The 14,675-nt window shown below is 41.5% G+C and overlaps 1 protein-coding gene across 1 annotated transcript in view; it reads right to left on the bottom strand.

Moving 5' to 3' along the window:
• tle2a (TLE family member 2, transcriptional corepressor a) overlaps window positions 1-14,675 on the bottom strand; it is a 42,973-nt gene that overhangs the window by 25,212 nt on the left and 3,086 nt on the right. The gene's annotated exons all lie outside the window — the stretch shown is intronic.

Raw genomic sequence — 14,675 nt, 5'->3', positions numbered from 1 at the left:
GGGAGGAGGGAGCAGGGTGACTGGGGTGCTGACAGCCCATTATCACCTCAGAGCAGAGCAGAAATAGACGAAGTCACGCTTGGAGCCTGAAACCCAGCCAAGACTGCAGGCAGGCACATCCAAGGTGTCTCTCTCTTCCTCTCCCTCTCTCCCTCTCTCTCTCGACAATTTTCAATCTATCCATGTGCCCTCCACTCATCCTCATTTTGTTGCTTCCCCAATTACCAGCCAGTCCGTCTGTCTCTCTGTCTGTCTGACCGCTCCCCCTTCTTTCACCTTCGACAGCGCACTCTGCCAAGTTTTTACCAGAGTCGAAGCTTCTGCTTTAAGTGGGTCAAAAGAGCCGGTTCTGTCTGGATGTGTAATAAATCTGCTTTTTTCTCTGTTTTAACAATCACTTCTCTCGTCTTCTGCTCGGGACATGACCTGTGTCTGTTGCTCAGTCTTTGAACATGTCAGGTTACCACGGCTACAGCGAGACCTGGCATGGAAGCTCTTTCACACACAAACACAAACACACACACACACACACACACACGTCTCTGAAGCGATAGCAGCCAAACACCTCTCCCAAGTGTCCCATATTTCTGTCTGTCCTGTGTGTCTGCCTTTCTCTCCTCGCACCCAAACCAGTCCCTGGTGTCCTCTAAAACTGGGTAATGCCAATGGCTGGATTTGCAAACACACACACACACACACACACACACATTTCCATTTCTAAATGTGTTTGTATATCAGGTCCAAGCACACAAACACCTCCCCTGTTACCTCTGCAACTCTCTCTCCATCTCTACACCCCATCTCCTCAGACTCCCCCCTCCCTCCCCAGAGAGGTAGTATATTTTGGGCCCTCGGCAGTTTACGCCGACTTGTTTGCGGGCGGCAGATAGATTGATAGGGGGGTTGTGGTGTGGTGTGGTGAGGTGGGACGTTGGAGGTGGGTGGAGGGAGGTAGTGGTGGTGGTGGGGGGGTCGTTTGGCAGAGGAAAATTAGAATATGATTAATACCGCAACATTACCCCCAGCCGCAACAGGTAATAACGGCCCCATCCGCTCCCCTTCTCCAGCGCCGCGTGCACACACACACATAATTGACTCATTTATCATTGCCAGTCAGTTGAGGAGAAGAGGGACGAGAGGAGAGAGAGAGAGAGAGAAGCACGACGAGGAGTGGGAGAGGGCGGTGGGGGTGGTGGGTGAGTGGGGTAGTGAGGATTAAACCCCCACCACCACCACCACCACCCCACACCTCCCACCCACCCTATAGATTTTATTACAGTGGAATTGCCTCTCGGCAGAAGTCACTCACAGCTGGGCCGAGGACTAATGTGAATGTGTGTTTGTGTGCATGACTGCCAGTGTGTTCATCACAACATAAACTTGGGTTGAGCTTGGAGAAGCAGCACAATGACTAGACACACACACACACACACACACACACACACACACACATACGCACAGCACACACAACTAACATATAACCAATTATTGATTGGCACAGAGGTGTGATCAGGACTGTAACTTAAGATTGTTTCCAATAGCAGAGTAATCTGTTAGTTCATTAGTACGGGTGTAAATTACAAGTTTCATCAAGATACACAATATTATATAATTTCTTTGGACAACAATACGATATGTTTGCTGATATCACAAAGTCTGATACAATATGATTTTGATCAGGGGTCTGTCATCAATATGAAACAATATCAGTAAATATCCTCATCGTCTTTCTCTCAGGAAGTGCGGCTTGGATGGAAATGGCGACACAGATGTGCCATGGAAATTTCAAAATAAAGGATTATCTTAAATATGAGGATATGTATCGATGTTTTGCTGCATCGATAATACTGGATCATTGATCACTGAATCTACTCATCGATTCAGCAGCACAGCTCATACCAGTGGATTGACATTCCGGAAAATGAGTATTGAAACCATTTCAAATTTTAGGAATAAATATGTAATGATAAGGCGATACTTCTGACAACACTTCTTTACTCCAGACAATGTCAAAAAAAGCTGAAATTTTCTAGAGCCTATGGTGACATCCTTACATTTGTTTTCTAGTCCAACCAAAAGTGCAAAATCCAAAAATACAGTTAATGTAAATCAGAAAAAAAGCATCAAATCCTCACAGATGAGAAGTTGGAACCAGAGAATGTTTGGCAATCTTGTCCATTAAATGACTTTAACAATCTCTTGATGGGGCGTCGGTGGCTTAGTGGTAGAGCAGGCGCCCCATGTACAAGGCTGTTGCCGCAGCGGCCCAGGTTCGATTCCAGCCTGTGGCCCTTTGCTGCATGTCACTCCCTCTCTCTCTCCCCCCTTCATGCTTGTCTGTCCTATCCATTAAAGGCTAAAAAATGCCCCAAAAAATATCTTTAAAAAAAACCAAAAAAACAAAAACAAAAACAATCACTTGATTATCAAAATTGTATCCCATATGTTCTAGTCTGAATGGGGCCTTTACTACATGTTGCTACCCATCTCTCTCTCTGCTTTCATTTCCTTCTACTCTCACCTATCTAATAGGGCTGCAGCTAACGACTATTTTCATTGTCGACTAATCTGTCGATTATTTCTTTGATCAGTGGACTAATCATTTTATCAGAAAATGTGTTAAAATGTTGAAAAATGTCGGTCTGTCTCTCCCAAACCCCAAAATTATGTCATCTAATGTCTTGTTTCGTACTCATGCCAAAGGGTTTTAGTTCACCGTCATGGGAGAGTGTGTAAAGCTGCCAATATTTGAACATAAGAAGCTGCAATAAGAGTATCTTGGGGTACTTTTATAGTACTTTTCTATGAAAAATGACTCAAACCGATTAGTCGACTACTAAAATAGTCACCGATTATTTTAATAGTCGATTAACCATTGATTAGTCGACTAATCGTGGCAGCCCTACTATCTAATACCCTTTTTTTTTTCACCAAAATTAGCCTGTGTATGTGGTTTTTTAAACGCAAGAAGACCCGATATTAACAGTTGATAGACTGCTTTCCCCATTGCCAGTGGACCAGAGCAGTGGACAGCTGCTGTACATAGAGGCCAGTAAAAATGTTATGGTGGTTACTTCTTTTTTTTTTAATCTCCTACTTATTCAGTCTCTCTCTCAAACTCCGTGCTGACTAATCTGGAACCATGTTCTAGTGCTACTTGGATGGAGATGAATGGTATTTTGCAGTGGCCTGTCAATGCTTTGCAGTGGCAAAATGGCTAAAATCAGTGCAACCACCCCAGCGTAGTATTTCCATCACTACCAATCAAAACCGATTGGAGCTGGAGCCGATAAATATGCGTCACTACTGCAGAGTCATTTGTCTCGGATGTGAATGCCAATTGTAACCTTTCCCATTTAATACAAAAGCCAGATGATAACAGGTGTTAGTGTGTTTTCGTCTGCTGGGAAAGAGGCTTAATAAAGCCATATAATGGCCAACACACATGACGTTTAATGACAACTTACGGTCATGAATACATGTTTTAGAATTCACATCAGGTCACGGCATTTGTGTGGCCTCAGGTGTTTGAAAACGACCATTTGCGGTCCGATTGCAACATTCGCAAAACCACCTTGGCTCATCAGATTTTGTTTAGCAAATGAGCAGCAGTCAGCTGTGCTATTAAATAACACTAAAGAGAATCAGGGAAAAAATCAATGTGTCCACAACCGTAGAAACGGTCCTCTCTTTTGGCAAGGTGTTCCAGATAACTCACAACGGCACTAAAAGGTTGCATGGCAAACACACACACACACACACACACACACACACACACACACACACAGAGTGTGCAGACGGACACTTCTTGTGCTTACAGGAAAGACCCCAAGGTCGCACTCAGAAAGAAATAACCATTCCCCACAAAATGGACTTCAAGGAATGAAATTACTGTGTGTGTATGTGTGTATGTGTACGTGTGTGCATGTGTGTCCGTGTGTGTGTGTGTGCCATTATGTGACTGTAGGAGCATAAAAGAGGGGGGAAGAAAATGAGGGAGAGAGGGGAGGAGAGTGGTGAGCAGGAAGTGGGTATTTCATGTCGAAATGATTGCCTGTAATAATTAGTCTTTGGCTCAGCACCATTTACTGAGAGAGAGGGAGGGAGAGGAGGTTTGGAGGATGGAGAGAAAGACACAGCAACACAGAGGAAAAAACAAGATTGAGTGAGCGAGCGAGAGAGAAAGAACCGGCAAGAAAAAAGGAGATATGAGTCTGTGTGTGTGTGTGTGTGTGTGTGTGTGTGCGCGCGCGCGTGTGTGCGTGCCACGGTGGGCTCGGTTCCTCCAATCTTTCACTGGCGGTGACAGGAGATAAGATGATCAGCCGAACGCGCTACAAATCTGCAGCCTGCCAGCCTTCAGACAGCTCTGTCAGTGCTGCACTGCTACTGAACACACACACACAAATGCTCCCACACACATACATACACAAAAACACACCAACATACCACTTGGAGCATGGAAGCATTTAGGTGTGTGTGTGTGCTTGTACACACTAAACCAACATACTTACAGCATATACTGCAGGCATGTAGGCACACAGAGAGAAAGCGCACACGTGAGCACACATACAGTAGCTATGCACACACCCACACAAACCTGCTAAATAAACACAGGCATGAACACACACACAGACACACACACACGCACTAACGAGAGCCTACAGACAGTGAAGCATCTAATTAAGATCCTGCACTTTGTAGAAATGTGCCGACTGCCTTTTTAGTCTCTTTGTATGAAACAGGCTACTGGGTATTGTAAAAATGTCAGCTTCTTCTTCTCCACTGCTCCTTCTTCTTAACAAATACTTTTACTTTCACTATTCCCTCATTGATTATTTTACTTCAGGAACAAGGACATTTTCAATTTCTTTCTTTCTATAAAACACCCGTCTGTTGCTCGTGGTTGTTTGGGAATATTTGTAACTGTGTTCACAGAAATGTAATTCAAGAGAACATTAATTTTCCTTCCACAGAATGGCATCAGTGTAAGCAGGACTGCAGAGACACAATCATTAAATGTGAAGGTGCCAGCTGATAAAACAATAATAATTATATATTTTTAGATAAAAACTAAGCAGCTGTGTAATTTTTCTGTAAAGTATACAGTACGTCACACCCCAAACATTCAATATCATCCTCTCCTTCCACCAGCTAACTGTGTTTGGTCCAGGGTTGCAACAGCATGAGATTTTCAGGGTATGATTACCATCTCATAAAATATAAAGGTTGTATATAATATTACACAATTAGCGTATTATCTATTATCAGTTACAATGACCCTTCATGGAACAACAATAGACAGGTTTTGTGGGGTTGAATAAATGCTTTATTATAATAAAAATTGAAGAGGAAAGGACATGAGCAGTTTAGATTCTCTGTCTGGTTGCATTTTTTTTCAATACCATAAAATAAGCAAATGCTCATGGTGTGTGCAGCGACTACTATCAATGAAACGTTCAAAGAAAGAAGTCCAGAGATGCATTTTATGGTGGTTTACTACACAAACAACTGAGAAAACTAAAGCAAAACGAGATGAAAGGAAATATTAAGTGATGTGTTACTACGGTCAACAGAAAATATCTGAGCCAAACACTCACCCTCTTTGTCTAAGAGCCGCCATGCCAGTGAATGAACAGGTAAAACAATGTGAAACCACACCCCTGTGCCTATTACAACTACAGGAGGTGAAAGTGACCAAAAGAACATGCGCAGCCTGAACAAATAATAAACAACAGAGGTTAAATACACACTCTGGCAGTATGATAACCATCAACTTTCGTACGATGGTATACCCTAAAATTGGTAAAATGCTGCAACCCTAGTCTGGTCTAAACAAACGTAACGGTTTAATGCCACAGCATAGGACTGGTCTCTTCAAGGGGAACTCAGTATTTTTTAATCTGGACCTTCTTTTCCCATGTTTTTGTTGCATATAAGTAAATAATGGAGACATGGGCTGCAGTGTAACCACTTGGGGCATTTATGCACCATCAATTTACGTCCCCTCAAAGTGTTTTTGCCACTGAGATGTTCAGATTGTTATTACAAACGTCTGACAACATTATGGAAATGATCCTACACAGATAGACCTTTTTGTTAAAGACTAATATCCTTGTTTAACCACAAACAGCCCCAAAATCGCCATCACCAAACCCATCAGACCCCATTTAAATACACAATAGTTTTAGCATGTATAGAGCCAGAATCATTTTTCACGTAATTGTGTGACTTAAGGGTTTATTTTCAGTCAAACCAGAGTTAGTGATTGTTGAAGACAAACCAAGACATTTTATGTTGTTTTTTGTGACTTTGAATTTGCCGTGTTTTATAAGGATAAAATTACTGTTGAATTCAAATGTAGTATGCTGGGTTTTGAGATAGCGATTTTGGTGCTGTTTCTGGTTTATCTCTGTAGGGCCTTTCGGTAATATTGTCAGACACATACAATAACAATCTGGACCTGTCAGTGGCAAAAGCAGAAGCTTTTAGTGGATATTAAGTGATGGTACGATGGTAAATTAATGTTACATACATCTTATCATATGAACATTTCATAGTGACAATCCCAGGGCTAAACATATAATCTTAACAGTTATTATTGTAATACATCAGCTTCACAAATGTGAATATTTGCTGATTTGTTAAGTCTTCTAAGAGAGTAAACTGAGTCACTGTGAACTGGCCTTTTTCCTTGGTGGACTTGGGGACAATTTTCTGACATTTTACAGACCAAACTACTACTCGAGAAAATAACTGGCAGATTAATCTATGACAGAAATAACTGTTACGCGCAGCTCTAAAAGTCAATGTTTTATGAGTGTGTGTAACACTGAGTATCCAAGTCAAGTACTAAAAGCTGGCATTAAATGCTTGGTCAGATCGTCAGTTCTTTTACTGTATATTTTCTCATATAAAACATAATTCTGGTAACTTCACACTATTCTATCATGAAAAACTTGTGACACAATAAAACTAATAAATTGGAGAAGTTTTTGTAATTTTTTTTAAAATTAAAAAAGGGGTTTGTAGAAAATCAGTTGTGTTGCTCAAAGTACTCAATCAAAAACAGCATTGATTGGTGTCATGATTAAGTTCATTAACAATTAATCTGCTGTCTATTTTCTTGATTGATCTATTAAATATATGGTTTAGAAAATGCTCATCAAAAGTTCCCAGAGCCTGTGGAGATTTCAGTCAACAGCTTAAAACCTAAAAATATCTTATTTAAAATCATATAAAAACAGAGAAATACAACAAATCATCACTTTGGAGAAGCTGAACCGATTGCTGAAATTATTTTCAATTAAAAAAGAAGCAATTGTTTCAGTGCTACATTTCACAGCACAATCCTACGTCCTGATAAACATTTTTAGAAAATACGGATATTTTTAATGTAAAAACATTCCCTGGCAAACCACTCGGCGCTAAACCTTCTGATCCTTATTAATCCTGACATGCTGCTACCAAGTCTGGTTCCACCATCAATTCAAAACTTGAACTTGTTCTGCAGTCTGGAGCCCGTCGTTGTCTTGGCAAACGAGCATCATAGCTGACACTAGTGCTATACAAATACAGAGCAACCAGCCAATAAAACACACACACTCACGCACACACTAACACATACACTGATGGGAGCCATGTACCGACTGCACCAGTGTCGTGCCTTTACAGTGTCAGGACCATTTAGCCCGGCAGCCTGCAGGTATGTGACTGTTCACTTTACATCACATTAACTATTGATCAACCTCTCCTCTCTGCTCCACTGGAAAACCTTCAGCTTCTCTCTACCCTCTTCAAACACACACACTCACTCGCAAACATACACACCGGGGACCCACCCAACTCGCCTGTGTACTCTTTCATCATCTCTCAAGGGTGTGTACAAAAGCAAATACACACAAACACACGAGCGCACGCGCACACACACAACAAAGCTGGGATCTTGTCGCACAATAGCAGGCCAACCGTACCCCTCTCTGCTGCCAGACTCACTGCAAGGGCTGCTCTTTCATAAATGTTACACACACACACACGCAGAATTAAAACAGGGAGAGGTTGTAGCACACAAACCAACCCACAAATAAAATGCACACGAGATAAACAAACGACAAACCGTCGGCCCGTCCTAAAGCAAATATAATTTCATCATTTGGGGAGTGACAGACAGACGGTTAAACACTGAGGATTCATGACCATTTTATCTAATTATATCTGTATACACACACACACACACACACACACGCACAGCCTTTCTGGATACATGTGCTCTGAAGATATATTCAAATCAGACTGACTCAACTCTTGTTTCACAGCCTCTTCCACACACACACTGCTCAGCTCTGATGAACAGGCGTTTCTGTTAGGAATGGAAATGTAATTTAATGTTGTTGGTGTTAAAATGGGAAAATTATAGAAGTTGGTATGTTGACAGCAAAATACATTTAAAAGATGAAGCACTCACTCAGGGCACCTCCACACAACATCTATAATAACACACCCGAAACGCCTATCACATGACCATTCACATACACTGGGCATGTGTGTGACGATGTAAACAGGAAGCAGATTGTCTACTCTGCGGTTGGTTGCCTAAAGAGGGTGACTGATTTATTGGTTTAGCCGAATAATCAGTACAATTAGGACACTTCAAACTATTTTTTTATACTTAATTTAACTTTTCCTTGTGAACATAGAGACAACAGTTTGAGAGAACATAACGGAAGATGAGAGAATAAGGAACAACAAAGAGACAGACAGGCAATGCCAGGGGTTACAAACAAATTGTGATACAGATAAATAAAAGATATGCAACAAAATCATACCAAAACTAAATTAGCACTATCACAGAATCTTAAACTTGGTGCACAAATATGGGGTTTTCACAGCTTTTCTATTGCCTTTAGGTATATGAAGTCCTGATGTAGGATTCTGCATCCTCTTTAAAAGGGTTTGATATTTAATACCTTACATTTATGGGTATAAAACTTGGCCAGCAATATGATGAGATTACATCAACAGTACATCCACAACAAGTCCAGATCAAATGGGAGATAATCTCTGGGTGCATGTTACTGAAGTGCACATGGTGTCAGTGTCCTTTTTGAACCTGACTAAAAATGAACTGACAGGGAAACAGCGTTGAATGAGCTTAAAGGAAATCTCTTTAACTTTGTTATCCAATAGATCTCTATTAGAAAGGGACCATATTTTTTCCCAACCTTGGCCCTGAACACGCTTATTCCAGGTTGCTATTACATATGGGACAGAGACTCAGTTAGGAGTAATGTGTGGATTTTTTTTGTTATTTTTACAAATTGTCGTTATCGACGGAGCTTGTCTCCAATAGTGGCCGATGTTTAATACACAATCCAGCCACATATCAGGTTTTAATCTCATCTTAATCTTATGTTTTCTTACATTTTTGTGGGAATGGGTGGGTGGAGAGATATCGGCTTTTTCCTTTTCCAAACTATCGTTATTAAATCAGCTTTTAAAAAATTCACTAGTGGTCGACGTCTAGTTCCTTAGTTCCAGAAAATACTACAGAGATGGCGATAAGTAGGACCAGAGATTTCTTTGCGTGGAACAATAATGAGGTAGAACTGTTACTGAAAGTAACAAAGGTATTAGGTGGTCAAGGTGTCGCAAAAGGGATTGGGAGTTGTTGCAAAGCAAATAAGCGACATATTGGAGCGGTACCCAACAAGAGTGTATCCATTGTCGAATGAAGTTATGTCAATGGGAGAGGAGTACCCACACAAGGACGATGAAATCACAACAGGTATGAAGACCTAAAGATATGTTTCACTTGACATGCTGTGACTGATGAGACCCAGTCAGGAAGCGAATGTGGATGTCTGTGTCATTGTTTCCAAAATTCTCTATTTCCATCCGTTCAGACTACATACGCAACCCAAAGAATTCAACCTAAACGTGGTCAGCAGTTTTAAAAGGTCTCCATTTTAGTGGTTCCAAAATGCCGCGGTAGTGTGGATGCTAGACGTATAGTACGGCTATAGTTATGTTTTCAAACAATAACTTATTAGTGTGGATGTATCCTCAGGGTGTGTGTGTGTGTGTGTGTGTGTGTGTGTGTGTGTGTGTGTGTGTGTGGCAGTTACTGCTGCTGTGCAGTATTTGGGAAGAGATGAGTGGAGGAGCTCGTAAGTGATGAGCGGCAGCGTGTAAGCGGCAAGTACTTACTCTACAGACCACACACACATACACAAAGAGTTACACACAATGCAACCTGTGTCTGTGTGTGTGTGTGTGTGTTTATAGAAAGAGAATTACAGTAATGAGAGCTCTGTGTCAGCAGCTCCTCCCATCTCCCCTCAGTCTGCTGATTACAGCCCGTTTAGATAGTTAACACACACACGCACACACACACGCACACACACGCAGTAAAATCAGAGCAGCTGACCCGCCAACGACCTTTTAATTAATTAACCCTTCGCTGTCTTTAGCTTCCTTAGAAATCTCTGATCCCTTTATACCAACCACACATGCCACCACCAAAACCAACAAGCAACACACAAATATAGAAACACACACTGCCACCCCCCCCCCCACCCCTCCCTCCTACCACCCACACACACACACACACACACACACACACTCGCAGCTCATCAGCGCTAATCCCTTCCCTCCGTCTCTTTCCTGCCGTCTAATCCAGCATCTATCAGAATCCAGCCACCTTCACTGCAGACAAAACACACAACTAAGCCCTGCTATTTCTAGACAACATCTATTTGTGTGTGGAGATAATTGGGGAGGACCGTACATGTGTAAGTGTGTGTTAAGCACATGCATCTGATTGGGAGTCTGCCTGAATGGGTCAGTGTGTTTGTGTCTGGCTCTCAGTGGGCGTTCAGGTCATGTCTTCCCCGCAGTGTGTGAATGGTACACAAGTGGGTCTGATTACATGAAGGTGAAGCTCGCAATCAGATGTGGATCTGCGCACCGACCCGTCTGCTGAAAGACCAAACAAGGCCACTGCTAATCCTGCTGACCACTATCTGTCTGGAAACTCTTCAAAACCGCTGCTTTTTTAGGGTTTACATTTGGAAAGCAAACTGGCCTCTAACAGCGTCTAAGAGTTTCACTATTATGGAAAAAGTTAAGTGGGTTTATGGTGCTGCTCGTGATATTAAAGGGTAACTCCTGTTTTTACAACATAATGGTGGTTTTATGACCTGAGAGTAGCATATGGCTCAAGAGAAGTTGACACGCATGACTGGGCTCCTTGGTAATCGCCATACACATCAACACAAAACGCCTTAATAAAAGCATGGTAAAGCAATATACTCATTTCCATCCACGTTTCAGCTGCCAGCATTGGAAATGCATTTAAAATAACACCAACAGAAGACTGAACAATGTATTCATCATAACATTTGTCCAACATCGTCGTATAAACTCAGTTGTCACTTTATTAGGAACAGCTAACTATCCCTGTTGCTGTAAATGGGGTGGACAATATACTAGAAACATCTGCCAAACAAAACAATACAGTTCAACAGCACCACAAATAAACTGACAATAAAGTTGAAACAACACTCTCTAAAACTCCCAACAAAAACTGAACATTAGAAACTTGAATGTAGACTTTATTGCAAGACTGTTGTATTACATTTAGCTACATGTTGTACCTAATAAACTGGCAACTGAGTGTGTGGTGAATATAAACAAAGTTGCATAATAAAATCCAAATTCCACTGTTTTGCTTCAGATCAAACTTAGGATGTAAAAAACACAACTGTAAATGATAAATGTAATGGTTTTTAATTTCATTTTGCTTCTCTGTGGTAAACTTGTGATTTTGTAACTTTGTAGATTCAATAAATAAAATTCACTTGGTTTGATGTGGAATAATTAATTTGGACTGCAAAGGTTTATAATGTCACAACACTAATGTGGCAGTGTGCAGTGGTTAGCATTGTCGCCTCACAACAGACATATCGCATCAAGTCTCACATGTATAAGTAAATTGTAACTATAAAATGAAAGGATGTTTCGCTGCCTCTTGCAGCAGCTGGAGTCGGAGAAAAAATAACTTAATTCACTGGGCCGACTGCCGGCAAGTTTTAAGGTGGAACGTTTACTTGTAACTTACTCAATGCATGAGTTGATGACGTGAATCCATCAGCACACCTTAAATTTCACTGTGACGACTTTGACCATCACTTAGGTTTTTATATGACAGACTCTTAAGTAATGAGTGGATCTTCAAGCGTTGTGAACAGACTATGTGAACTGCACTCTGAGGAAAAAAAAGCATTGTGAAGCGTTGTTCCTGTGGGGTCCGGCAACACTAAACCCCTGAGCTTGCCTGAGAAGGACTAAATGCACAAACCAGCTATTTTCAAATATCCCATGGAGAGAGACTCTCACTGCAGCCTGTTTTATTCTGTTCTGAAAATGTTGGTATGCAGCCTCGTTCTGTGGACGATAAACGAGGTGCAGACTGATAAAGAGGAAATACAGTAAGTGCTGGACGGTGCAGTGAGTGACAACAACCCTGCCCACATGAAAGAGTACTGATTGCAGTGGAAACACTAGGGTCTAGGTACCATGTCTGAAGGGTTACTGTTGGTTCCAAAGGTACCATACTGACAGTGTTTGGTGGAAACAGGGCTTATCTGTCAGCCCTGTGATAGTTTGTCCTGAACCTGTCCAGGGTGTACCCCACCTCTCGCCTAATGTCTGCTAGGATAGGCTAAATGAATGAACACTAACATGATCATAACATCACAATACCAGCAACAGTCTTCAGCAGTGGTTCAGTTTTCAATGGTAATGTTCAAAATCAAAAGTGACAGCGTTGTTGTTGTTGTTGTGTCTCTAAAACACAACATGTTTACTGCAGTCTGTACGGCAATTATCAGCAAGCAAAACCAATCAGTCAATTAACAGGTTCACACCTATGGAAGCATCAAGTACTCACTAGAGAAAAAACATTTGCCCTGTCTTTCTCAATAAACGACATTATTGTCTCAGAATTGTGAGGAACAATTTCATGGAAAAATAATTCTGCTTGTTTTTTGGAATTAAGAAAATAACCTCTAATTCTCCCTTTTCTGATTATTACCCCATAAATTCAGAAAAACAAGTGCAGATTTTTTTTATTCCATGAAATCTCTACACAGAATTCGGAGATAATAATGTCGTTAATTCAGAAAAACAAGGCAAATACTTTTTTCTCAAGTGATTGCATTACACTTCCGTACATACCTACCGGCCATCTGACAACACAATCTGTTCCAATAACTGTTGCTATTGTTATGAGCTATGGTTACAGTATTAGTTTTCAGTTGTAGTCTTATGCAGTGTGTGCATAACTTATGTAGTTTAGTGCTCAGAACAGCCTGTGGGCTGTTGGAGAAGCTTGTAGGAAGGTTGAACAAAGCTTTCCTGGAAACCTGATCCAGGCCTGCTAAAACAGCACGCTGCGATATCGAAACTGGAAGATGCAGATGGAATCACAAGCTCGCGCTTGCTCCCAATCGTGTTCCTAATCTCATCACTCATTTATTGTTTATCCTGCTCGCTAGTTCTCAGTACCAGCGCTTGGCAAGAGGGCGATGCTCCAGGTGTTTTGTAACACGAGGTGTAACATTGAACGTCTGCCAGTAGAGCTGATCACACAGTCTCAACCAACAGATCCAGGGGTGACTCGTGTTCTCTGAAAGGCTTGATTTGTCTGGGTCAGTGCTGCTCAAAAGGTGGTTCACGGGAGCTATGCAGATATGTTTAGGAGGGATTTTTTCAAAAAATAGTCACAGGGTGATGACCTTGGGTTGTCCTCTGATTCACTGAGTACACAAGGTATTCTCCAACTTTGAGACTAAATTCAGTGTACATCCAGATGGACAAACAAATACCAGAAAGGATACCAAGCTCAGGATGCGGTCAGTTTATAGCCTTGTTTCCACTGTGTAGTTGATTCAGTTTAGATCAATCTGTTACACATAAGAATGGTTATTTTTGTGTTTGTCACCCATCTGTTGAGGTACCTAGCACACTGATTCAATACGAAAGCCCTGTTTCCACCAAACACTATCAGTATGGTACCTTTGAAACCAAAAGTCCCTAGTGTTTCCACCACAAACAGTACTCTTTCATGTGGGCGGGGTTGTTGTCACTCACTGCTCCGTCCAGCATCAACTGTATTTCCTCATTATCGGTGACACAGAGAAGACTGCACCTTGTTTATCGTCCACAGAACGAGGCTGTACACCAACATTTTCAGAACAGAATAAAACAGGCTGCAGTGAGAGTCTCTCTCCATGGGATATTTAAAATTAGCTGGTTTGTGCATTTAGTCCTTCTCAGGCAAGCTCAGGGGTTTAGTGTTGCCAGAGCCCACAGGAATGACGCTCTGCTGTGCTTTTTTTTCTCAGAGTGAGGATTAGAATATATGAAGCTCACATAATCTGGTCAAAATTAATATATATACACACTTGAAGATCCACTCATTACTAAAAGTGCATGTCATATAAAAAGTAAAGTGATGGTCAAAGTTGTCGCAGTGAAATTTAAGGTACGTTGATGGATCCACGTCGTTGAGTCATGCACTGCGTAACACTACAAGTCATAAGTGGGCCCAGTGAATTAAGTTATTTTTTTCTCCAACTCCAGCTGCTGCAAGAGGCAGCAAAACATCCTTTAAT

Source organism: Epinephelus moara, chromosome 10, assembly GCF_006386435.1.
Source record: "Epinephelus moara isolate mb chromosome 10, YSFRI_EMoa_1.0, whole genome shotgun sequence".
NCBI classification, from domain to species: Eukaryota; Metazoa; Chordata; class Actinopteri; order Perciformes; family Serranidae; genus Epinephelus; species Epinephelus moara.
This window is presented reverse-complemented; position numbering and strand designations above follow the sequence as displayed.